General features: G+C 40.0%; 1 protein-coding gene across 1 annotated transcript in view; it reads right to left on the reverse strand.

The window, feature by feature from the left end:
- Positions 1 to 24,465, reverse strand: part of LOC127956971 (centrosomal protein of 112 kDa-like) — a 143,050-nt gene that overhangs the window by 23,331 nt on the left and 95,254 nt on the right. The gene's annotated exons all lie outside the window — the stretch shown is intronic.

Consider the following 24,465-nt stretch of genomic DNA (forward strand, 5'->3'; position numbering starts at 1 on the left):
AAAAAGAAAAAAAAAACACTAAAGCTATATTCACTAAAGCATATTAGAAGCTACCATAAACCATAATTAAATCTTTCTGTGACCATAATGGATGTAATCATGAACAGGCATATGGATTGAATGATTTTGCTTATCATCAAATTAATCTGCATTTTCATTTTCCATTCTCTCTCAGCTTCAATTTCCTACAGACATGCCCACAAATGACTGACTAGCTTCCATTTTAATCCATAAAAAGCAGCAGATGAATGGAAAAGTCATATTTAATTCCCACTAAACTGACATCAATCAATCAAAAAAAAAAAAAAAAAAGTCTTGCTGACTACAAGGTCTAACTTTCTGGTTGTGAAGGTTGAAAGGTCAGTGATGGTGTAATGCCTAGGACCTTAGTTGAACCTTAAAATAGTATTGTACATGAAATGAAATGTACTTCCATCTCTTGCTGCTTCATTTTCACCATAAATACAGTGTCTGCCTAAGACCTATCGGCAGATGTGGCAGAAAGTTCATTTCAGACCTTGGAAAGGCCTAGAGGGAAATTTAGGAAGCTTTCATAATGTGCAACAAAGCCATGGCCTTGACTGTATACTAGTCCACATCTAATGAATCACAACAAAGCCAGTAACCAGGATGCCAGCAGACCCCAGAAATGTAACAGCCTTTGTGTGGTGATGTTTCCTGGAAGAGTGCTGACAGTTACGAGTCGAGTCTTTCATGTGGTTCCTAGCAGATTTACGAAAGAGTTGAGTGCCCGGGTGGGGGGAGGGGTTGAAAACATCTCCGTCTTTCTCATTAAAGGACCCTGTCATCTGAGGCTCTCATTAATAGACAGCCTAAATGAGTCATTGTTGGTGATCCCTTTGTCCCGTTGTTTTCATGAAGAGCACATCAGGTCCTTCCAGACGGGATAAAAGTCACTGGCTAAGCCGAGCATGAAGGTGAGGGAGGCCAGCAAAGACAAGCTATAGTGGATTTATATTTGTGTACTAACATTTCATTTGATCTAATGGGACAGAGAGAGCCACTAAACTGTGGCTGATTGCCACTTAATCCTGGCTAAACTTGATGGAGGATACACCTTGATACCGCCTTGTGTCTTTCCTCAAAACCTTTCGAAGGGCAGAGGGAAGCATAGCAACCCCAGAGCTGTTGTTCCTCTCTGCGTGAATGTGTGATTTTCTGTGGTGAATCTCTCCAAACAGGGTCCAGATGGCCACAGCGATACGCTCTTTATCAGCCAGCCAGAGTGGGATCAATCTAAACAAGTGGAAAATGTGGAACATTCGATTTCCTGGGGGCAAGGGAAGGAGGACTAAATAGAGAGCGAGGCATGGCAATGGCCTTTATTCTCTCACTTTCTTGTCTCAGCCCTCTTCAACAGTTGTTTATCCCCATAGATTACTAAAACACACACTCACACACAACCATGCACCATGTTCACACACGTACAGACAAGCATAGATGTGGATGTGCAAGTTCTGAACTGAAAAGCTCACTCACACTCAAAGGTGAGACCTGAGTAATTTTTCTTGGGTGGTCCACCTCAAACGATAAGGCAAGTATATGTCTCCTTCAGGTAAACGCAATAGAAAAGAAAAAAAGAGAGAAAAGATTGGGCCTCTTTTAAACTGCAGCCGATGTTTTGTTAGCACTAGTCGTCTCTTCATGTGGAATTTCTATTTGTAGTGTGCTGCTTAAAGACATTTTTCAAGCATCAGATTAAAGAGATCTGTTAATGACGACAAGCCAGAGCACTTTAAAACTATAGAAGCGCAATTCGAGCCCGGAGGGCTGTGCACACATCAATGTGGCCATGTGAGAGCGAGCTCGCATGGCTTAATTACAGACGTTCATCCGTTCACTCTGTCTTCCAGTCGCACACATGCGAGGTGTATGATGACAGCAGAGAATGTGGATGTGGTGGATATAATGACTTTAACCTGACTATTAAATGATGGATGTGAGGAAGAGTTTTGCTTCCAACAACAACTTATTGATTAAGAGCAGATACCTTTAATCAATTAAGTCAACATAAAATTTAAATAACTACATAAATTATTAACAAAAGTGCAAAACGATTCAATTATGCATGTTACCCAAAGAAAAGAAAAACGGTAACACTTTATTTTAAGGACCAATTGTCATAATTTACAAGTTTTTGCTTATTACCATGCATATTACTAGCATATTGGTTGTTTATCAGTACTTATAAAGCACATATTAATGCCTTATTCTGAATTACCATATTTTAGATCCTTTAATTTTACCTAATAAGCCTATTAACTATTAATTAGCAGCAAATTGGGAGTTTTTATTGAGGCAAAAGTCATAGTTAATAGTGAGCATTGGACCTTAGTCAGTGTGTAGTATGTATGTTTGGGCATAAAAAAAAATCCACAAAGTTACAGATCTCAAAGTCCACTCCAAAGGTGAGATATTTCTTTTTTTTTTTTTTTATCCCTTTTCAAATACTACAATGAAGGACTCATTTGGACTACAGCGTTGTTTTCCGGGGTTTTGTGATGTCACAAAGTGGACCATTAGAATATCATTCAAATAATTCCTGCCTACAGAAATTTGAATGGTTGGGGGGTGGAGGTACGAGGTCATGGTTAGAATGTTTGGTTGAGTGCATCAGACAACACGACAATGAAGAAGAGCTGCTATAGAATCAAGTTTTCGGTATGTCTCAAAAAATAAAATATGCCTATCAATTTTATTTCAATTTCATTTTTGTGTTTCAGAGGAAAATCAATGTTAAGGATTCTAAAAACTTTAACAAAAATGTCTAGAGGGAATTTAATAGTGCTGTCCCCCCACATAAGATTTTTTTAGTTACTAGTAGTTGTTTATTTAGGTCATTATTCAACTAATTGCACTTTTATATTAAATTAACAAAGTCTAATCCATAATGAGCCTTAATATATTCTGCGCTCAAGCACACACATTAAGTTTGCAACAAAATACAGGCAGAAGTAGACTAATAATTGTGAAAAAGGAGACATTTCAATTATTTATTAATAAACTAATGTTTTCTTGTCGGCTGCAAGATGACATTCACGGTGCTGACTCTCCCCACATGGTCGCACCTTTAGAGAGAAATGCAACCTTCATAGATTACATAATACAGGGAGTATTTGCTTTTTTTTTTTTTTTTTTTTTTTTTTTTTTGTATTTCAAGCTTTCTGTTGATATATATCTCATGTATGTGAGGCACACCAATTTTAAGTTATTTCATTATCAGGAAAAAATTAAAGTGATCGCGATGGCGCCTGCTGTAATGCATGTGCATATATAATTTTTCCAAACAAACACTTTAATATAAACGGTAATAGAGCACATTTCTTTAAGGTTACAGTATGGGATCCACATTAAAAATAAATTTTCACAAGTATACAACCGAGACAGATACAGTTATAACCTGTAAGTTGAAGGCAATTTGACATTTAAAAATGAACAGTCGATTTCGCTCCAAATCATTGATCATTAGTTGTTCTTGATCAAGATTAAATGCATGCATGACTTTCATAAACTTGTTTCAATAAATCTCTTTTGCATTAAATAATAAAGATACAAAAGCAGGTTAAGTTAAATATTATTGTACAAATAATTATAAAATGGACAAATAGACTGCTGTCCACAGGCAAAGCGCAGTAACTACAAAACAGGTCAAAAGTCCAAAAAGGGTTTTTGTGACATCCGTTCTGCTTTGTGACAAAATCTCCTGGTTCAATTTTGTCCCATTTCAAAGAAACAAGTATGTCAAAATTGCAGTAACTAAAAAATCCAAACTTATAACAAGGAAAACCGCAGTAAGTTAATTTAATGCATTTTGGCTTTGTTTTCCCGCTAGACACCGCAGAGTCTGCCTTGGCATCCCGTGGCCAAATGATGGTTGAACTTGCATTAAAACGCAAATATCCAAAGATGGGTAAGGAAGATAACAATATATTAACTCCTAGCAAGGTAAATGACAGGTTTATAGTTAGTTAACATTAACTAGTCAGCAGCTTGCCAATTAAACAGCCTTCTTGCATTGCTTCATATCCATTTTTTTATATATATAATCCCATTGATGTTGGTTGATTTGGACATCTCTCCATGTTGCAGGCAGTAACAGGGGTTATTCCTTCAAAAGTAAGCTGGCTCCGGTAAAGTTATATAATTAATCAAAGAACCATTCTGTATGAAAGTTATACAGAACACAGTTTGTCCCCTATTCGCAGACATATGCCATATGACTACCAGACCATGCAAATAACAAATCCTTAAATAATAGGTAATAATTTGTTTTGCAAAAATCCCTGTTTCATTTGTTAACACATTTGAGGAAGGCTTTTTGACCAAGCGGAATCCTCTTCCATTTGGTCGCTCCCACAGCAAGTGGGACTCGCACTGATTGCACTTCCCTACACTGTCTGTGTTTTGATTTCGGCAAATCTGTTTGAGTGAATGCAAACAACATGATTATCATAAGCACAACATCCACTGTGAAAAAATTTAAACAATTAAAAATAAAAATAAAAAGAATATATATATTGTACTTGGGCATAGCTCTTTATGAGGCAGATATTGGGTTTGTAAAAGCTGTGTTTGAGCTACGCAGGGCTTGCTTTATTTCCTTTATGCTTTGGTGTTTTGTGGTTCTGACACAGTGACTGCTGCTTTCAAACAATAACAGTTCAATACCATCCACAGTTCTCCCGCGCCAAGAGCTGAGCATGCCAACATGTCCTTCACAAATCCTTCAGCAAACTACAAACACACTGAGCAGTCTGTGGGAGAAAAAAGGGTCCAGTGCTGAGTGTGGTGTAATTAAAACAAACCTGATCATTGGAAGTCTTTTGAGAATGGGAAATGGAAATATGAAAGCAAACCACTTTAACTGTCCTTGTTTAACAAATACTATATACTTATATATCTGAAAGAGATATAGTGGGCTCTTCTAACTGCTAGTCACACTTTAGTTTTATTTATTATCAAACTATTAACTACGGCTTTTCCCTAAATAAAGTCCTTATCTTCTGCTTACTAATAGTTAGTAAGTTACTTTTTAGGTTTAGGTATGTTGTAGGATTAATAGTTCTAAAATACGGTAATGCAGAATAAGACATTAATACATTCTTTATAAGGACTAATAAACAGCTAATATGCATGCTAATAAGCAACTAGTTAAAAGTGAGAATTGGTCCCTAAACTAAAGTGTTAACAATGTGCTAAAAGCCACTCTGAACACCTTGGCAAACACATGCCACAAAATGCTCAGAAAAAAGTCAGTTAAAACACATATATAGAGCATATATATAGAGCATATATTTATGCTCTATTAGTTTTATGCTTGCGGTTATTCAGTTAAAATTTTTACATTGGTCTATGGCTAAGATTAGGAGTGATACTGATCCTACATGTGACTGATGCAAACAATCTCGAGCCACTTTAAATCATGTGTTCTGGTCATGCCTATTGCTATTAAACTAATAGGGTTTATATTATCTTTGAGACACGAGGTCATTGCAAACTGAGTCCGAAGTTTTCGTATGTTTTTTTTTTGTATCTGTCATCCTTAAAATTAGTCACGCACAGAAACCTTGCACACAGAGTCAGATGCATATGAATAATTAATGATTAATTAGTTAATTGCAAAAAAATATGCAAACAAATACAAAATAGGGTCTTCAAGCAGTGAGGATGATTTTGTTGTCATCTTTCTTCTTAAAAAGAGAAAAAGAAAGGGGAAATATTGGATCATCCAATCAAAGGAGAGTGTCAACACCTTATCAAGGATCTGCTGGATTGTCCCGTTCGATTCAAAGTTTACTTCAGGACTTCAGCACATATTAAAAAGAAGACCACCAATTTCCGTGAACTCATTGTGCAAAGACCAGTGTTGGGTAAGTTACTTTCAAAAAATAATTAATTACTATTACTAATTACATCAATTTAATTAGTTTAATAATTATTCTGTCTGAAAAGTAACCTAGTTACTCAATAAGTAACTTAATTATTCAAAACACTAATTAGGCTACATCTTAAAATAAATAATAAAAAAATCCCTATAAATCTTAATAGAAATTAAATTCTTTATTCTTTCAATTTGAGTCAAACATAGAATAGTTTAGCCTTTTAGCTTTAAAACAACTGTTGTACTTAAACATTTTTATAAAAAAACGTAGCCTTCTTTGGTTAACAAATGTAAATACTTGAAAAAAAAATTACAATTAAAAAGAAAAGTTAATTACTATTCAGCTTGGCAATAAAAGCCCAATTCCATACAGGTTTATGTAAAAATAACACTCAGGTAAGAATAAATTACATAAACGGCCATTGCATTCATAAGATCAACAGAATTGTGTGTAATTTGTTATAAGGCAGCAGCGCTGTACAAATGCATCTGTCTCTGGCTCAACGCCAACAGATTTGAATTTAGTAGCTGATGCTGTGCTGTATTGGAGGCCTGTATAGGCACTGAATTATCTAAATGTCATAATTTCAGTGGGGTCTGAGGCTTTTTCTGTCCTGGAGCACATGATTTAGGTTTTGCTTGCTCTTTAGGTGTTTCACTATCCCCACTATGTTTTCTCTGCCCTTCTTGTTATCCCTGTTAATGTATTCTCCCTCACCTGCACCCTGTCTTACGCTGATTATCTTCCCTTTATCATGCCCTTGTGTTTGCTGTCTTGTGTCAGTCCGTAAGCATTGTTAAAGTTAAGCTTTCTCCTTGTTAGTCATAATTTTCTGACTCAGCTTTGTTTATGTTATTTTTTCCTCTGTCTAGTCGATCTGGTGTTCCTGTTTTTTGTCCTTTTCCCCTGCCTTGCCTCAGTCTTGTCCCAGCATTCCTGTAAGGATGGGAAGGTGCACCCCTTTTTCCCATCGCCCCTTTTTCCCGTCGCCTTAACCCTGCAGAACGAAATTACGACATAGGCAATCGTGAGTTGCTGGCGGTGAGGTTGGCCTTGGGTGAGTGGCTCCATTGTTTGGAGGGGTCGGCGCTGCCCTTCTTGGTCTGGACAGATCATAGGAACTTAGAACTTAGGCCAAGAGGCTGAGTCCGCGCCAGGCCCGCTGGGCACTCTTCTGTGATCGTTTTGACTTCACCCTTTCGTACCGGCCTGGGGCTAAGAACATCAAACCTGATACTCTATCCCGTCAGTTTGAGCGGCCGGGATAGGAGGTTCCTACTGACACTATACTCACGGAGGGAGTGGTGGTGGGGATTCTCTCCTGGGACATCGAGCGGCGGGTGGAGGAGGCCAGACGAGGGGTGGAAGTACCAGTTGAGTTTCTGGTGGGCCGGTTGTTCGTGCCGGCAGTGTTACACCCTGAGGTCCTTCAGTGGGCTCATGAATCTAGGGTCACCTGCCATCCAGGAGTCAAGAGATCTCTGGCTGCCATCAGTCGGCAATTTTGGTGGCCCTCAATGGATCAGGATGTCAGGCAGTTTGTATTGGATTGTTCTGTTTGTGCCCAAAACAAGGTCTCTAACCGTCCCTACATTGGTTAACTTCAACCCCTGCCCATTCCTTCTCGTCCCTGGTCACACTTTGCCTTAGATTTTGCCTCTGGCTTGCCTGTTTCGAATAGTTACACTGTTATTCTCACAGTGGTGGATTGCTTTTATAAGGCGGCCCATTTTGTGCCCCTACCCAAACTCCCCTCTGCCAAGGAGACAGCCCAACTGGTAATTGACCACGTCTTCCGTATCCATGGCCTTCCGGTGGACGTGGTCTCTGACAGGGGTCCCCAGTTTGTCTCATGTTTTTGGCAAGAATTTTGTCGACAGATTGGGGCCTCTATAAGTCTGTCATCAGGGTTTCATCCCCAGACCAACAGTCAGTGTGAACGAGCCAATCAGGAGTCCTCCGCAGCCTGGCATTCCGTAACCCTGCCTCCTGCAGCCAACAGCTCACTTGGATTGAGTATACCCATAATACTCTTCCAGTAGCATCCACAGGTATGTCATCCTTTGAATGTCCTGTTGGTTACCTTCCTCCATTATTTCCCTCACAGGAATCTGATGCTGCAGTTCCATCTGCCCTAGCCTTTGTTCGAAGATGTCTTAGCATCTGGAGGAAGGCTAGGAAGGCCCTGGTCCAGGCCTCTAGATGGACCAAGGCAGAGGCTGATCGCCACCGGATTCTGGCGCCCCATTATGTCTATGGTCAGAAGGTATGGCTGTCTACCAAGGACCTGCCTCTGAGGGCTGTCTCTCACAAATTGGCACCCAGGTTCATTGGCCCATACCAGATCACCAAGGTTCTTAATCTGGTTGCGATACCGCTCAAGTTGCCCTCCTCTCTTGGTCGGGTTCACCCTGTTTTCCATGTATCCAGGGTTAAACCAGTTTTAAGGTCCCCCCTTAATACTAACATTTCATCCCCTGACCCCCCTCCCCCTCTTCTAGTGGATGGTTCTCCTGTCTATTCTGTTAGGAGATTACTAGATGTTCATTGTCGTGGCAGGGGTTTTCAATACCTGGTGGACTGGTAGGGTTACGGTCCAGAGGAGAGGAGTTGGGTTCCGGCTCGGGATATTCTGGATCGGTCGCTGATCGATGACTTCCGCCGTAAACATGGCAAGCCTTGTGGCGCCCTTGGGGGAGGGGGTACAGTCATTATCTCAGTGGGGGCTGAGGCTTTTTCTGTCCTGGAGCACATGATTTAGGTTTTGCTGGCTCGCCAGGTGTTCCACTATCCCCCTCTTGTTATCCCTGTTATCCCTTGTTATCCCTGTGTATTCTCCCTCACCTGCACCCTGTCTTACGCTGATTATCTTCCCTTTATCATGCCCTTGTGTTTGCCATCTTGTGTCAGTCGGTAAGCATTGTTAAAGTTAAGATTTCTCCTTGCTAGTCATAGTTTTCTGTCTCTGCTTTATGTTATTTTTTCCTCTGTCTAGTCGATCTGGTGTTCCTGTTTTTTGTCCTTTTTTCCCTGCCTTGCCTCTCGTTATTTAGAAGCCCGCATCTACCAGGTGGCTGACTTTACTTACCTTGCTCTCTGCATTGGCTTCGGCTCCGGCTTTCCAGTGCTGATTCGCCAGCTGTTCCCCACTGCTGTGCAGCTGATGCCGAATAGATCTCTGAGCTGGTCTTTCTTGCGGAGTGCTGACTGTTTCGTGCTCCAGCCGATTAAGTCCGATTAAGTTTTTATCAATAAACGTGTCATTCATTCAACCACAGTTCCTGATCCTGGCCCTTTTCCTGACAGTATCAAATATATTGTATAATTTTTGTCTTTTGTAAGCTGCATTTAAAATCCTCACTTTGAAAAAAATCTTCACTTTGAATGGACATGATGCCTCTGAATTTAGTGATAATGTCAGTTAATTTCTATATAACTTCAGCTATGATTTATTTCCTGTTTGAATAACCAAGGAAAGGAAAGGTTACAGAGCCTAATTATAAATTTCTAATGTTTTAATTAAATTGTAATCATGTTCAATACAAATTCAGTCACATTAAACAAATTTTATGTCTGGTTGTTGCCTAAAAAGACGGTTTTATGATGTTTATGATGACATTTGGCTGCTTTTAGCCTTACCCTGGAGTTGGTTCATCTTAGCCTATGACCTCGCTTTAATTTCGTACAGATTATATAATCAGATAATATTCGTTTTTTATTTGAATTTGTTAAAAAGAGAAACATGGGAAACATGGCTGCCAATGGCCAATTAAGTTTGAAGATTTAAAATTTAAAAGAAATCACGCATTTACACAGTATTCATATTACATGTTAGATTTTACTCATTCTGAAAAACTTTGCCTCTAGAGCCACTGCTGTCAATCAAACAGCAGTGGCTCTAAATATATCAAATATATTTGTTAAATATTTAACATTATGTAAAAATAACATCTATGTTACGTATGTAACCCTCGTTCCCTGAAGGAGGGGAAAAAAGAGAGAAAAGAAAAGAAAAGAAAAGAAAAGAAAAGAAAAGAAAAGAAAAGAAAAAGACTGATAAATGGGTTCTCGTCTGAGAGAACAATCACCTTCGAGTGGTAAAAGAATGAGCCAATGGAACACAAAGTACCTTGGTCTGCAGAATTTGCATCGCAAGCTCTGCCCTGATGTGCGGCTATATAATGAGCAGCACAAGCAACCCGCACTCAGGTCTTTGCTGAGGAGCCGAGTCAAGTGACCCGGCCATTCAGTGGAACAGCAATGTGGCAAGGGGACATCACGTCTCCGTTCTCTCCTTCAGGGAACAAGGATTACATATGTAACCTAGACGTTCCCTTTCAGTTGGTCATGTTCTAAATTATGTCAGAAAGAGACTGACGAATGGGGTCCCTTACAAAATGCCACATGGTTGTCTTCCAGTGACCTGTGTGAGTGATAGCACCCTGTCATGAAGCAAGCACGAGTGAAGGCCTATAGCTGACACAGAATACACTGGTTAGCATATTCCAGCTGGACGTAGGCTAGCAGACCGCTTGCTCGTAGGAGGACTTACAAAGGCAGGTACCAGCCGAGAGGTGGTGATACACAAGAACTCTCTGGTACCAGCCTGAAGGGTGAAAGTTTCAAAGACACATTCTACGAAGAATCTTACTGTGGAGATACACACGTGGGATTGCCCAAAAGGGAGAATCACAACACATGGAGGCACCTAGTACCACACAGAGCTGACCAATAGGGCAGCCACGCAAGTGCAGGACAACAACAGTGCTGGAGGAAACCAGGGTTCTGGACTGAGGGGAATAGTGCATGCATCCAGTCCAGTCAAGTCAAGTCACCTTTATTTATATAGCGCTTTAAACAAAATACATTGCGTCACAGCAACTGAACAAAATTCATTAGGAAAACAGTTTGTCAATAATGCAAAATGATAGTTAAAGACAGTGATGTCCTCTCTGTTCAGTTAAATAGTGTCTCAAATTTATTTGCAATCAAGTCAACGACATCGCTGTAGATGAAGTGACCCCCAACTAAGCAAGCCAGTGGTTACAGCGACAAGGAACCGAAACTCCATTGGTGACAGAATGGAGAAAAAACCTTGGGAGAAACCAGCCTCAGTTGGGGGGCCAGTTCTCCTCTGACCAGACGAAACCAGTAGTTTAATTCGAGGCTGCAGCAAAGTCAGATTGTGCAGAAGAATCATCTGTTTCCTGTGGTCTTTTCCTGGTGGTCCTCTGAAACAAGGTCTTTACAGGGGATCTGTATCTGGGGCTCTAGTTGTCCTGGTCTCCGCTGTCTTTCAGGGCAGTAGAGGTCCTTTCTAGGTGCTGATCCACCATCTGGTCTGGATACGTACTGGATCTGGTGGCTACAGTGACCTCAGAATAAGAGAGAAACAGACAAATATTAGCGTAGATGCCATCCTTCTAATGATGTAGCAAGTACACAGGGTGTTATGGAAAGTGTTTCCAGTTCCGGTTTACCTAATTAATGCAGCCTAAAAATCCTTTAACGGATTTGTATATTAAAAGCATATTAGTATGTTATGTGTAAACCAGGTTAAATAGATGGGTCTTTAATCTAGATTTAAACTGCAAGAGTGTGTCTGCCTCCCGAACAATGTTAGGTAGGTTATTCCAGAGTTTAGGCACCAAATAGGAAAAGGTTCTGCCGCTCGCAGTTGATTTTGATATTCTAGATGTTATCAAATTGCCTGAGTTTTGAGAACGTAGAGGATTATAATGTAAAAGGAGCTCATTCAAATACTGAGGTGCTAAACCATTAAGGGCTTTATAAGTAAGAAGCAATATTTTAAAATCTATACAATGTTTGATAGGGAGCCAGTGCAGTGTTGACAGGACCGGGCTAATATGGTCATACTTCCTGGTTCTAGTAAGAACTCTTGCTGCTGCATTTTGGACTAGCTGTATTTTGTTTACTGAGCGTGCAGAACAACTACCCAATTAAGCATTACAATAATCTAACCTTGAGGTCATAAATGCATGGATTAGCATTTCTGCATTTGACATTGAGCATAGGCCGTAATTTAGATATATTTTTAAGATGGAAAAATGCAGTTTTACAAATGCTAGAAACGTGGCTTTCTAAGGAAAGATTGCGATCAAATAGCACACCTAGGTTCCTAACTGATGACGAAGAATTGAAAGAGCAGCCATCAAGTCTTAGACAGTGTTCTAGGTTATTACAAGCAGAGTTTTTCGGTCCTATAATTAACACCTCTGTTTTTTCAGAATTTAGCAGTAAGAAATTACTCGTCATCCAGAGGGTGGGAGGGGGAGGGGGTGGAGTAGAGCGCCGTCTCGAGGGTACCCCCGGCCGGTATGTTACGAGTGGGGTGGGGCCAAGAGACATGGGAACAAGAGCAAGGCCGGTGGATTGAGTGGAAATGAGCGACACCTGCTCGACCCACCGGTCTTGAGTGCCATGGATGAGAAGGAGGGATATAAAACTGGAGCGATGACAGTGACGGACGAGAGAGGACCAGGCCTGGATTTTATTTTGTATTTGGTTTTTATTTGTGGTTTTTGTTTTTTAATTATTCGCTGTTTTGTCTTTATTTTGTCATTAAAACATACATTGATTGTCCCCCGGTTCCCGCCTCCTTCTTCCCGATGATTATGAAGTTTTTATGTTGTTACAAAAGTACTGTGCAAAAGTCTTAGGCCATTAGTATTTTCACCAACACAAAAATGGTTGTAAGCCAGATATTTCTATATTTTACTATAGTGTGTCAGTAGGAAATATCAATTTGGATTTCAAAACATTCCTTTTGCCATTAATTGAAATAATCCATTCAGATTTTTGTATGCACAGGAATCTGGAGGAAAGGAGGAAAAAATGAGGCAGACTAAATTCAGAAGAACTGTAGCAACATCTCCATTGTGCTTTGATAAATCTTCCTGCAAAGCTATGGGTTAAAAATTTTGTATTGAAGATGCTTTCAAAAAACAATGTAATAAATACTTTTACTTTTACTTATTTTGAACTTAATCAAATCATCATTAGGTGTGACCACTCAAAAGCTTTTTTTTGTCCTTGGTACACCTGCACATAGTTGTTTCATGCAGCCTTACGGTAGGTTTCTTCAAGACTCTTGGATATGTTCTGATAGAGTGGGGGCTTGTTTGTTGGCTTTTTCTTTTTTTAATTACTTTCAATTACTAAATATTTAAATTGCACTTGCTACATACATCTTTATTGCTTCTTCATTAAAAATACCCTTTTTTTAAAATATGGACACTAAATGTGTTAAGCCCAGACTGGTGGTGATGTGTATGGGGGTGAGAGCTACAATTTTGAGGCTTGAGTTTCTCACGCAGGCCACTGGGATGTTATCACATGCTGCTTCCTGTGATATGGGGTTCAAAGGGTTCTGGGAATCTGCCCCATCCCTCATCCACTCATTTATCAGCAACCCTCTTCCCAAACTCCCTCCACACACACGCATGCGCACACACACGCACGCGCACACACACACACACACACACACACCAAGGCAAAGCTCATGAAGGTTATCTTACTCAAATCTCACCAGATCTGCTAACTCATCATTCCTTGCGGTTGTAAGAGTCTGTGTCAAACCTCAACCATATGACGGCAGATCACTGAACGAGAGCCACGCACAGCTCAGAGGTCATGGCAGGGTCAGAGAAAGAATGAGGGAATAACAGGACGCATTTGTTCCAGATGTCATGGGCTTGAACTTGAGCAGACAAAAAAAACAAAACAAAAAACGGTTGGGTAAGTGACATTACAGTCCAAGGGTTAGTTCACCTAAAAATTAAAAATCTGATATAATTTATGTTCTTCATTTAATCTCATTATTTACTCACTTCATTCCAAACCTGTAGGAGTTTCTTTATTTTGCAGGACACAAATATTTTTAAAGAGATTTGGTTTTATGGGTACACAGGAAGTGTCCTTCTAAAATGTTTTTTGTTGTAGTGAGTACCCATGTCATTATACACATTTGTGTCCATATACACCAGTACACACACACATACACACACTGTCAGTTGATTTCAAAACAGAATTAGACCCCGTCCCCAGATAATTTATTTTAAATAGTCCCACTTTATACTACTGATTGTTGACATATTGTCTACTTTGTATTAACATTTAATTTAAGCAAATTAATACAATGCACTTGTGTACATGTTTTTACTTTAAAAAAATACCTGCAAGTAATTACATCTGTAACTGTAATTAATTTTACTACCCTTCACCTTAAAAATACCATTAAACATGTCCCTAAACTTTCCTGTGTCCCACCTCCTCAATGAAATAAACAGGCAAAGATATTAAGTCTAAAAATATAATAAAAAATAATTGTAGCAATAAAATAGTAACCTTTCCTCAACAAGTCATTTGATTTGTCATGATTTATGCCCGGAGCACAAATGGAGTAAAACAAGTTGCTAATTAAGCATAATACGAAGTATAAACAATAGCAATACCCTTCGCAAACACCAGAAACCCTTTTTGGTTTTTGGTTTTGTAGTTGAAACTATAGTAATTATGCTCAATTTTGAAATGGTAATTGATTGTTGTTGAAATGAATACAATCATAAGCAGCATCACATTAGTGTGCTACTGAAGTAGTGATGAACATTAGTTGTTTGTAAGTCAGTACTGATACCTGTGCACACGTTTATGTGTATCTCATATCTGTCAGCAGAAACAATTTAAAATCAAATCAAATCAATGTGTACAGTGCACAATACACATTGTTTCAAAGCAGCTTCACAGAAAATCATGACTTTAATGATCATAATATCTCCATGCCTTATATATTACCCATTACAGCTGGGAGATAAAACAGTACAGTTTATATTGTGCAACACTACAAGCAACTAAGTAGTTGACATTTTCTACAGTATACATCACTTAACATGAGTTTACTGTATTCATGCAAATAAAGCTGGATATACTTATATATGCAACTTTATATTAAGATCTGGGCAATAATATAGCTTACGTTTTGCAATAATGTAAACAAACTCTCACATCCTCTCTTCTTTCTGTCTCAGTTTTAATAACGCTGCTGCTGTATAGCCCCTTTCACACTGCACGTCGGACCCGGCATATTGTCGGAACATTGCCGGGTCGCCTTCTGTGTGAAAGCAAACACATCCCGGGATTGATTCAGGCATTGAACCCGGGTCGGGGACCTAGTAACATTGCAGGGTTAAATCCTGGGACGAGCGCTGTGTGAACAAAAGCCAAATCTAATGCCGTGTCGAAATGATGACACACGTACTCGCGCAACTGTTTTACCGGCTGTTTTGAAGGAAGATCAACGTTTGCGGTGAAAAAATGTGCAAACTGGAATAAAGCAGAGATCAGTTAGTTCCTCACTTTCCACACTGATGCCGAGATCGTTTGCTTGCTACAGTGAAAGTATAACATGCCTAACATTTTAGACTCGTAAATTACACGTCACGCCCTGATGTCACGTGTCATTATGGGATTTTTACGGGTTGTGTGTGAAAGCACGCACATATCCCGGGTAATCACTGGCAGTGTGAAAGTGCACAATCTAGCGAACCGGGAACAATTGCCGGAACACTTTACCCGTGTATTTGCCGGAATGTCAGTGTGAAAGGGGCTTATGAGTTTGGGAGGCAACCCATGTCAAGACGCGTTCTCTCATCAGACATGTTTTAACATGTTGCTGCTGCGTCACACACATCTTACAGCACACACTCAAAGTGTGTGTATGTGTGTGTTTGAGATAGCCTTGAGAACACACACATCAACCCCCAACCTCAAATGAACACATGAGCACACAAAAATCAATTACAAACAGGACTAGCAGTTGAGGGCCGCACATGCGCAATTGAAAGTATCTTATTTCAACATGTGATTTAACATCTGCTGCAGTCTGATTGCTATATTTCTACATATTCTAAAGAAAAAGTGGTGCTTGTCTGTACAAAGCTCAACACCATGGTCCAAAATCAGAACAATTTTTTTTTCTAAGAAGAAAATGAAAATCTTTATCTGGCTAAATAATCAGCGTTTCTTGCTAAAGACTAACTTATAAACTAAATCAAGACATTTCAATGATTGTCTTTTTGCGATGCTTCTAGATTACTGTAATAATCATAATAAGTGTGTACATTTTTTTTGTCGCATTCATCTTGTGTATGGCTGTGTTCATATGAGCTGAATACTACCAAAGATTATGTCGTATTTGAAGGCTAAAATTAAAAACAAGCTTCCTGTTCGACTTGTTTTGTAGAGTTGTTAATGAATTTCAAATTCAGTTGCGTCACGCGTAATCACAACCAATAATTGTTTATATTATCAGTCATTGGTGTGTTCACTTCAGAAAACTTGTGCACATCTAAATTAATAGTCCTAATATGTATTCTAGCCTATGTAGCTAGTGTTGTTATAATGCTTAAATATGACAATTACTTTGAAATAACCCAATAAATTAATTAAATCATTTTTACCATTAGGAATTTAAGTCTAGGTAATTAGAATTTAATACAAGTTTTTATGATGGGAAACACTTCAGCATGGGGGCCTATTCTCACTATTAACTAATTATTTAGTAGTTATAAAGTTGTAGTTAATGGTTTGTTAATAGTGATAATTGGACCTTATAATAAAGTGTGACTTTAGTTGAATTTTAATTCTTTTAAAGTTTTGTCTTAAAAACAATCTTGAGCAAAAAGAAAAGAACATTCTTAAGAATTCCTGAGAATTCTAAATATTCTTAACTTTTTTTTCAAGTTAGGAAATAATAATAAAAAAAGTCAGTTAAGTAGAAATTTGTTCTTAAAATGTTTCATGAAATTGGCCCCAGAGCTTTAACCACAGCAGCTCTTCTGGATTGGGACATGATGCAGGATAAGTACGGATAGGATGGGATGGTGTAGTCTAGTGGTAAAGAAATCTGGTCTTCCAGAAGTCATAGATCCTCTTCTGGCTATTATTAATTCCTCATTGTCATTAGGATATGTCCCCAAAACCTTCAAACTGGCTGTTATTAATACTCTCATCAAAAAACCACAACTTGACCCTAAAGAACTAGTTTATTATAGACCAATCTCGAATCTCCCTTTTCTGTCCAAGATACTAGAAAAGGTGGTATCCTCACAATTATATTTCTTCTTAGAGAAAAATGGTATATGTGAGGAACTCCAGTCAGGATTTAGACCAGCCATTCTTTTGCATTGATTGAACACTTTGTTGGCATCAGTGGAAGTGCATTAGCATGGTTTAAATCGTACTTATATGACCGCAATCAGTTCGTAGCAGTGAATGAAGATGTATCATATCGATCACAAGTGCAGTATGGAGTACCCCAAGGCTCAGTACTAGGGCCGCCACTCTACACACTTTATATGTTACCCTTGGGAGATATCATCAGGAAACATGGTGTTAGCTTTCACTGTTATGCTGATGATACTCAGCTCTATATTTCTTCGTGGCCCGGTGAAACACACCAATTTGAAAAACTAGTCAAGTCAAGTTTATTTATATAGCACATTTCGTACACAATGGTAATTCAAAGTGCTTTACATAAAAGAAAGTAAAATAATTATGAAGAAAAATAATAACAAAAATAAAACAAGTAATTTTAAAACTTTTAAAATGATTAAAACATTTAAAAACAGTTAGAAAATGATTTTACATAAAAATAATAATAATAAAAAAATAATAAAACATAAAACAGTGAAAATATAGTGCAATCAGTTCGAACATTGCACAGTGCTCATTCAACAAATGCACAGCTAAAAAGATGCGTTTTGAGTCTAGATTTAAATGTGACTAGTGTTTTAGCACATCTGATCTCTTCTGGAAGCTGATTCCAATTGCGGGCAGCATAGTAACTAAAGGCAGACTCCCCTTGTTTTGTGTGAACCCTTGGTATTTCTAACTGACTTGATCCTAATGATCTGAGTGCTCTGTTAGGTTTATATTCAGTGAGCATATCTGCAATATATTTCGGTCCTAGTACGGTAAAAGTACATTAAAATCAATCCTAAATGTAACTGGAAGCCAGTGTAAGGACCTGAGGACTGGTGTGATATGCTCAGTTTTTCTGGTTCTAGTCAGAATCCTGGCAGCCGCGTTCTGGATGAGCTGCAGCTCTCTAATGGTCTTTTTGGGAAGGCCAGTGAGGAGCCCATTACAATAGTCCACCCTGCTGGTGATAAAGGCATGAACAAGTTTCTCCAAGTCTTGACTGGAAACAAAACATCTAATTCTTGCAATGTTTTTAAAATGATAGTATGCTGATTTAGTTACTGCTTTGACATGACTACTGAAAGATTCCTGACTTGATTTTTAGTTGTTTGACCCCTAGAGTCAAGGTATGCATTCACCTTGAACACTTCATCTTTGTTTCCAAATGCGATGACTTTTTTTTTCTTGTTTAACTGAAGAAAGTTCTGGCACATCCAATTATTAATTTCATCAATGCATTGGCAGAGGGAGTCAATGGGGCTGTAGTCATTTGGAGATAAGGCTAGGTAAATCTGGGTATCATCAGCATAGCTGTGATAGGCAATTTGGTTCTTTCTCATAATTTGACTTAGTGGAAGCATATACAGGCTAAACAAGAGCGGTGCAAGAATTGAGCCTTGTGGGACTCCGTATGTCATGGACGTCCACTTAGACTTATGCTCTCCTAGACTCACATAATAGCCTCTCCCTTCTAAGTATGCTCTGAACCATTTGAGTACCATCCCAGAAAGCCCAACCCAGTTTTCCAGTCTCTCTAGTAGTATGTTATGATCAACAGTGTCAAACGCAGCACTGAGATCTAGCAATACCAGCACCAATATTTTGCCAGAGTCACAATTTAAGCGAATATCATTTATTATCTTAATGAGTGCTGTCTCTGTGCTGTGATGTGGTCGGAAACCAGATTGAAAATTGTCCAGGTATCCATTTGAGTTTAAGTATTTGTTCAGCTGATTAAAAACTACCTTTTCTATAATTTTGCCTATAAAAGGAAGATTAGATATTGGTCTAAAATTGCTCAAAATTGTGTTATCAAAATTGGTCTTTTTCAGGAGGGGCTTTACAACTGCAGTTTTTAGGGAGTTTGGAAATGTCCCAGAAAGAAGTGAGGCATTCACCACTTCTAAGAGATCTGCTTTTAAGCAGTCAAGCACACTTTTGAAAAAAGATGTGGGAAGTGTGTCAAGACAACAGGTTGATTATTTTAGTTGCTTCACTATGTCTTCCAGAATTTTGCTATCGATTTTTTCAAAAATAGACATAGTATCTTTTTGATATTTTGGCCGAATCTGTCTGACCTCTGCATTACTTGAGGATGTGCTAATCGCCTTCCTGATATTTATGATCTTCTCAGAAAAGAAAGAAGCAAACTCATTGCATTTGCTGTCTGATAGCATATCAGTGGGGATCTGACTTACTGGGTTTGTCAGTCTCTCAACAGTGGCAAAAAGAGTACGAGTGTTATTTAAGTTACTGTTTATAAGGTTTGAGAATAAGTTCTGTCTAGCTGTGGCTAGTTTCACATTAAAAGCATGAAGGATGTCTTTATAGATGCTATAGTGAATTTCAAGTTTCGTCTTCCTCCACATCCGCTCGACTTTTCTGCATTGTCTTTTCATAGTCTGAACTTCTGTTGATCTTCTCCAAACTGATTTCTGTCTGTTTGTTTTCTTACTGACTATTATTGGTGCAATATCATCAATAACATTCTTAACTTTTGAGTTGAAGGAATCAAGGAGAATATCAACAGAGTCTGCTGAAATGCTTGGTGTTAAAGATATAGCCTCCATAAATAGTACACTTGTGTTCTCATTTATGCATCTCCTTCTGACAGAGACAGATCTAGATTCAGTGGTAGCAGAGATCAATATATCAAAGAAAATACAGAAGTGATCAGATAGTGCTATGTCCTTAATAACAATGGATGAAATGTTTAGACCCCTACTGATGATTAGATCCAGAGTGTGTCCACCTTTGTGTGTGGGTCCATGCACATGCTGAATCAGGTCAAAGGTGTTTAGAACCGTTATCATTTCTTTTGTAGTTTTGTTTTCTGCATTATCTATGTGAATATTAAAATCCCCTGCAATTGCAAAACAGTCAAACTCTGAGGAAATTATTGATAACATTTCTGTGACCTCTTCAACAAAGGCTGGAGAGTATTTTGGAGGCCTGTAAATAATAATAAACAGATGGTGCGTGGAGCACCTTTCAGCACAATCCCTAGATATTCAAAAGATAAGTACTGACCAAATGACACTTGCTTGCATTGATAGACATCTTTAAATAGAGCAGCTACACCCCCACCTCTCCTAACAGTCCTGCAAACACTCATGTAAGTGAAGTTAGGAGGGGCTGCTTCATTTAGGATTGTTGCACTGCAGCTGTCTTCTAGCCATGTTTCATTTAGAAACATAAAATCCAGATTGTTTGTGGTTATAAAGTCATTGATTAGAAATGATTTATTTTTTAGTGAGCAAATGTTTAAAAGTGCTAGCTTGATGGCAGTGCTTTGTGTCTTTACATCAATCTTAGTTTGATGCATAATAGGCCGCAGATTAGATGAGTTTGCCCTTCGGCTTGAGAAGGCCTTAGACTTTCTATCACATGATAAAACTGAAATAGAGAAAGCTACAGGCACACTGGGTTCCTGGACACATATCACTGAGAGCTGCTATCAGTTGTTTTTGGTTCACCTTCAGCAGATAGAGGGTTTGGGCCTTGGCGTTGTGGCAGCGGTCGGAGAGCTCTCCTAGGAACAGGGCCCACAGGCTTTGGTGGTTGGGGGGCCCGCCGTATTTTAGTTGATATCTGCGGGCCAGCAGCGAATGAGTGGGAGAGTTTAGTCCCAACATACACCAATTCCTCCATTTTCTGTGAGAAGAACAGAAGTGGAGATGCTGGAGAGAGGGATAATGTGTCTGGTGAGATGGGCTGTGTCTCTGGTGTTTCCGGTGGCTGTGATGTGTTGTCCTGGCTTCCCTGGCTGTTTTCCAGAAAGTCGTACTTGGGTGCTGAATCTTGTAGCTGTTTTGATACATCACAGTCTGTCTGTGAGGAGCTCTGTTGGCAGGGCTCAGCAGGGATAGTGTCTATCAGCAGTGCTTGTTTTGGCTGCGTGGTGTTATCAGTATCCTTGTGGGATATGTCAACCACATGATGACTCGGACCCGGTGTGTGTGTGCTGAATGGATTGACACACTCTGCTGAAGGATGACGAAGGGAGAAGAAGATATTGTCCCTAAACACTCTTGCACCAAGTTTGTTTGGGTGGAGGCCATCCGGTTTAAACAATTGTCTATGGCCCCAGAAAAGATTGAAGTTGTCGATGAAATTTACTCCTTTTATATTACAAGATCTTTGTAGCCATGTGTTCAGCCCAAGCAACCGTGAAAACTAATGGAATGCATAGTCGATATAAAAAAAACTGGATGACGAGTAATTTCTTACTGCTAAATTCTGAAAAAAACAGAGGTGTAAATTATAGGACCTAAAAACTCAGCTTGTAATAACCTAGAACACTGTCTAAGACTTGATGGTCGCTCTGTCAATTCTTCGTCATCAGTTAGGAACCTAGGTGTGCTACTTGATCGCAATCTTTCCTTAGAAAGCCATGTTTCTAGCATTTGTAAAACTGAATTTTTCCATCTCAAAAATATATCTAAATTACGGCCTATGCTCTCAATGTCAAATGCAGAAATGCTAACCATGCATTTATGACCTCAAGGTTAGATTATTGTTATGCTTTATTGGGTGGTTGTTCTGCACGCTTAGTAAACAAACTACAGCTAGTCCAAAATGCAGCAGCAAGAGTTCTTACTAGAACCAGGAAGTATGACCATATTAGCCCGGTCCTGTCAACGCTGCACTGGCTCCCTATCAAACATCGTATAGATTTTAAAATATTGTTTATTACTTATAAAGCCCTGAATGGTTTAGCACCTCAGTATTTGAATGAGCTCCTTTTACATTATAATCCTCTATGTCCGCTACGTTCTCAAAACTCAGGCAATTGGATAATACCTAGAATATCAAAATCAACTGCTGGCAGATCCTTTTCCTATTTGGCGCCTAAACTCTGGAATAACCTACCTAACATTTTTCGGGAGGCAGACATACTCTTGCAGTTTAAATCTAGATTAAAGACCCATCTCTTTAACCTGGCTTACACATAACATACTAACATGCTTTTAATATCCAAATCCGTTAAAGGATTTTTAGGCTGCATTAATTAGGTAAACCGGAACCAGAAACACTTCCCATAACACCCTATGTACGTGCTACATCATTAGAAGAATGGCATCTACGCTAATGTTTGTCTGTTTCTCTCTTATTCCGAGGTCACTGTAGCCACCAGATCCAGTCTGTACCCAGATCAGAGGGTCACTGCAGTCGCCCGGATCCAGTACGTATCCAGACCAGATGGTGGATCAGCACCTAGAAAGGACCTCTACTGCCCTGAAAGACAGCTGAGACCAGGACAACTAGAGCCCCAGATACAGATCCCCTGTAAAGACCTTGTCTCAGAGGATCAACAGGACAAGACCACAGGAAACAGATGATTCTTCTGCACAATCTGACTTTGCTGCAGCCTGGAATTGAACTACTGGTTTCGTCTGGTCAGAGGAGAACTGGCCCCCCAACTGAGCCTGGTTTCTCCCAAGGTTTTTGGTTGCACTTTAAATGTTTTTTAATTTAACTAAACTTTTTAAGTTGCAAACATAATTTTGTTGAGGTCATTACACTAAAGTTGTTTATCACATAAACTTAATACTGTGTGTAATTTAAAATCAAATCTATGCGTTAATTACATTTCTTTAAAAATGACTTGTTAACTGAAAACGTCTCAGGTTACGAATGTAACCATGGTTCCCTGAGAGGGAACGAGACACTGCGTCCTCTGAAGGGACACTATGGGGAACACCTCGTCGTGACCCGTGTCTGAAGCATACTTTGAAAAACGCCAATGTGTTGGCCGGCGACAGCCTCTGACGTCGCTACCGGCGCGACTATAAATACGCGCCCGTAGGACCCGTCACTTATCTTCTTCGTGAAGCTTGCGTCCGAAGCATGGCAGGGAGCTAGAGGACGCAGTGTCTCGTTCCCTCTCAGGGAACCATGGTTACATTCGTAACCTGAGACGTTCCCTGTCAAGGGAACTTCGAACTGCGTCCTCTGAAGGGACACTATGGGGAACAGTATACCCACGCCGCCATGCTGAGGGGAGTGCAGGCCAGAATCATGGCAAACACTAAGTACCAACTCTACCATTTCACCGGGAGTCGCCCCTGGGACGGTTCGACGGCTGTCCATGACATTATCCCTTATGGCCAAAGGCCTAAGCTACATACCCAACTTACCTGAAGGGCCTCGGCCCGGGGTAGAGCTGAAGGCTTGGAATCACGAAAGATTCCTTTAAAGGGATACGGCTAAGAACTTAGCACTGTTTATTACCAAGTCTTGCCTGTCACAAAGGAGGGGCTCTCGTGGCACTCTGATAGAGCAGCTCGTAGATGGAATGGCCCGGGAGCAGAGCAATTGGAGGACGGAACATACAGATGAAGCCTCGGCCACGCCTGTACCATGGCGTCCAGCCCCAATGGAGCTGGATGAGTCAGAGGAAGCCAGAGGGGATAGTGCGACGCTCTCTTGAGCCGCAAAACCGATCCACCCAGGTCTGGCCAACCTCTCTAACTCTACTTCAACACCTTGGTGCGAAGGCGCCATTCCCCGAGCCTCAGCAGATTGTCTGCTCTCACAGTGCGTCTCAAAACAGTATGTAGTACTGGAGCGCTCTGATGAAAAAACCGAGAATTCAGTCTCCCATGAGAGGAGGACTCCGAGCTCCGAGCAGCATGCTCATAGGCGACCCTTTTAGAAAAGGGGAGCGCTGCTAAACTACCGCGAGAATTGCCCACACAGCCCCCCATGTTAAGGGGCGGTGCTTGAGGTGTATTACAAATACACACTGGTTGGATGAAGCCCAAGGAACCCCGGGGCTAATCATCTTAAGAAAGGGAACGAAGCGGAGCGCGTAACCCTTACCGTACAGGATTTTAGAAAGTGCGCAGAGCCTTGCGTGCACACTTACCACTTACGTGGATTTGAGACAGTGCGCAAAGTGTTCACGTGCACACTGACCACCATGTGGTTTTGAGAAAGTACACAGGCTTAGCGTGTGTACAGAAAAAGGTTACCTGACAACCACTGTATGTGGGAGCTCACCTTCAGAGAGACCTGTGAAGCCTACTATCTGATAACCACAATATGTGGGAGTTCACCTACAGAGAGGCCTAGAGAGGCCTACTACCTGTTACCTGATAACCACCTCAGTGGAAGTTAATATGGAACTCGACTCCAGGGAGGCCTGGTGAGGCCTACTACCTGACAACCACAAACCGTGGGAGCTTGTTTTTTTTTTTTTTTTTAGTGGAAACGCACAGCATGTGGGAGCTAAATCTCCAGGGAGGCCTGGTGAGGCCTACTACCTGACAACCACAGTATGTGGGAGCTCACCATCAGAGAGGCCTGGTGAAGCCTACTATCTGAAAAGACCACAATA

The sequence above is a fragment of the Carassius gibelio genome, chromosome A3, assembly GCF_023724105.1.
Source record: "Carassius gibelio isolate Cgi1373 ecotype wild population from Czech Republic chromosome A3, carGib1.2-hapl.c, whole genome shotgun sequence".
Taxonomy (NCBI): domain Eukaryota; kingdom Metazoa; phylum Chordata; class Actinopteri; order Cypriniformes; family Cyprinidae; genus Carassius; species Carassius gibelio.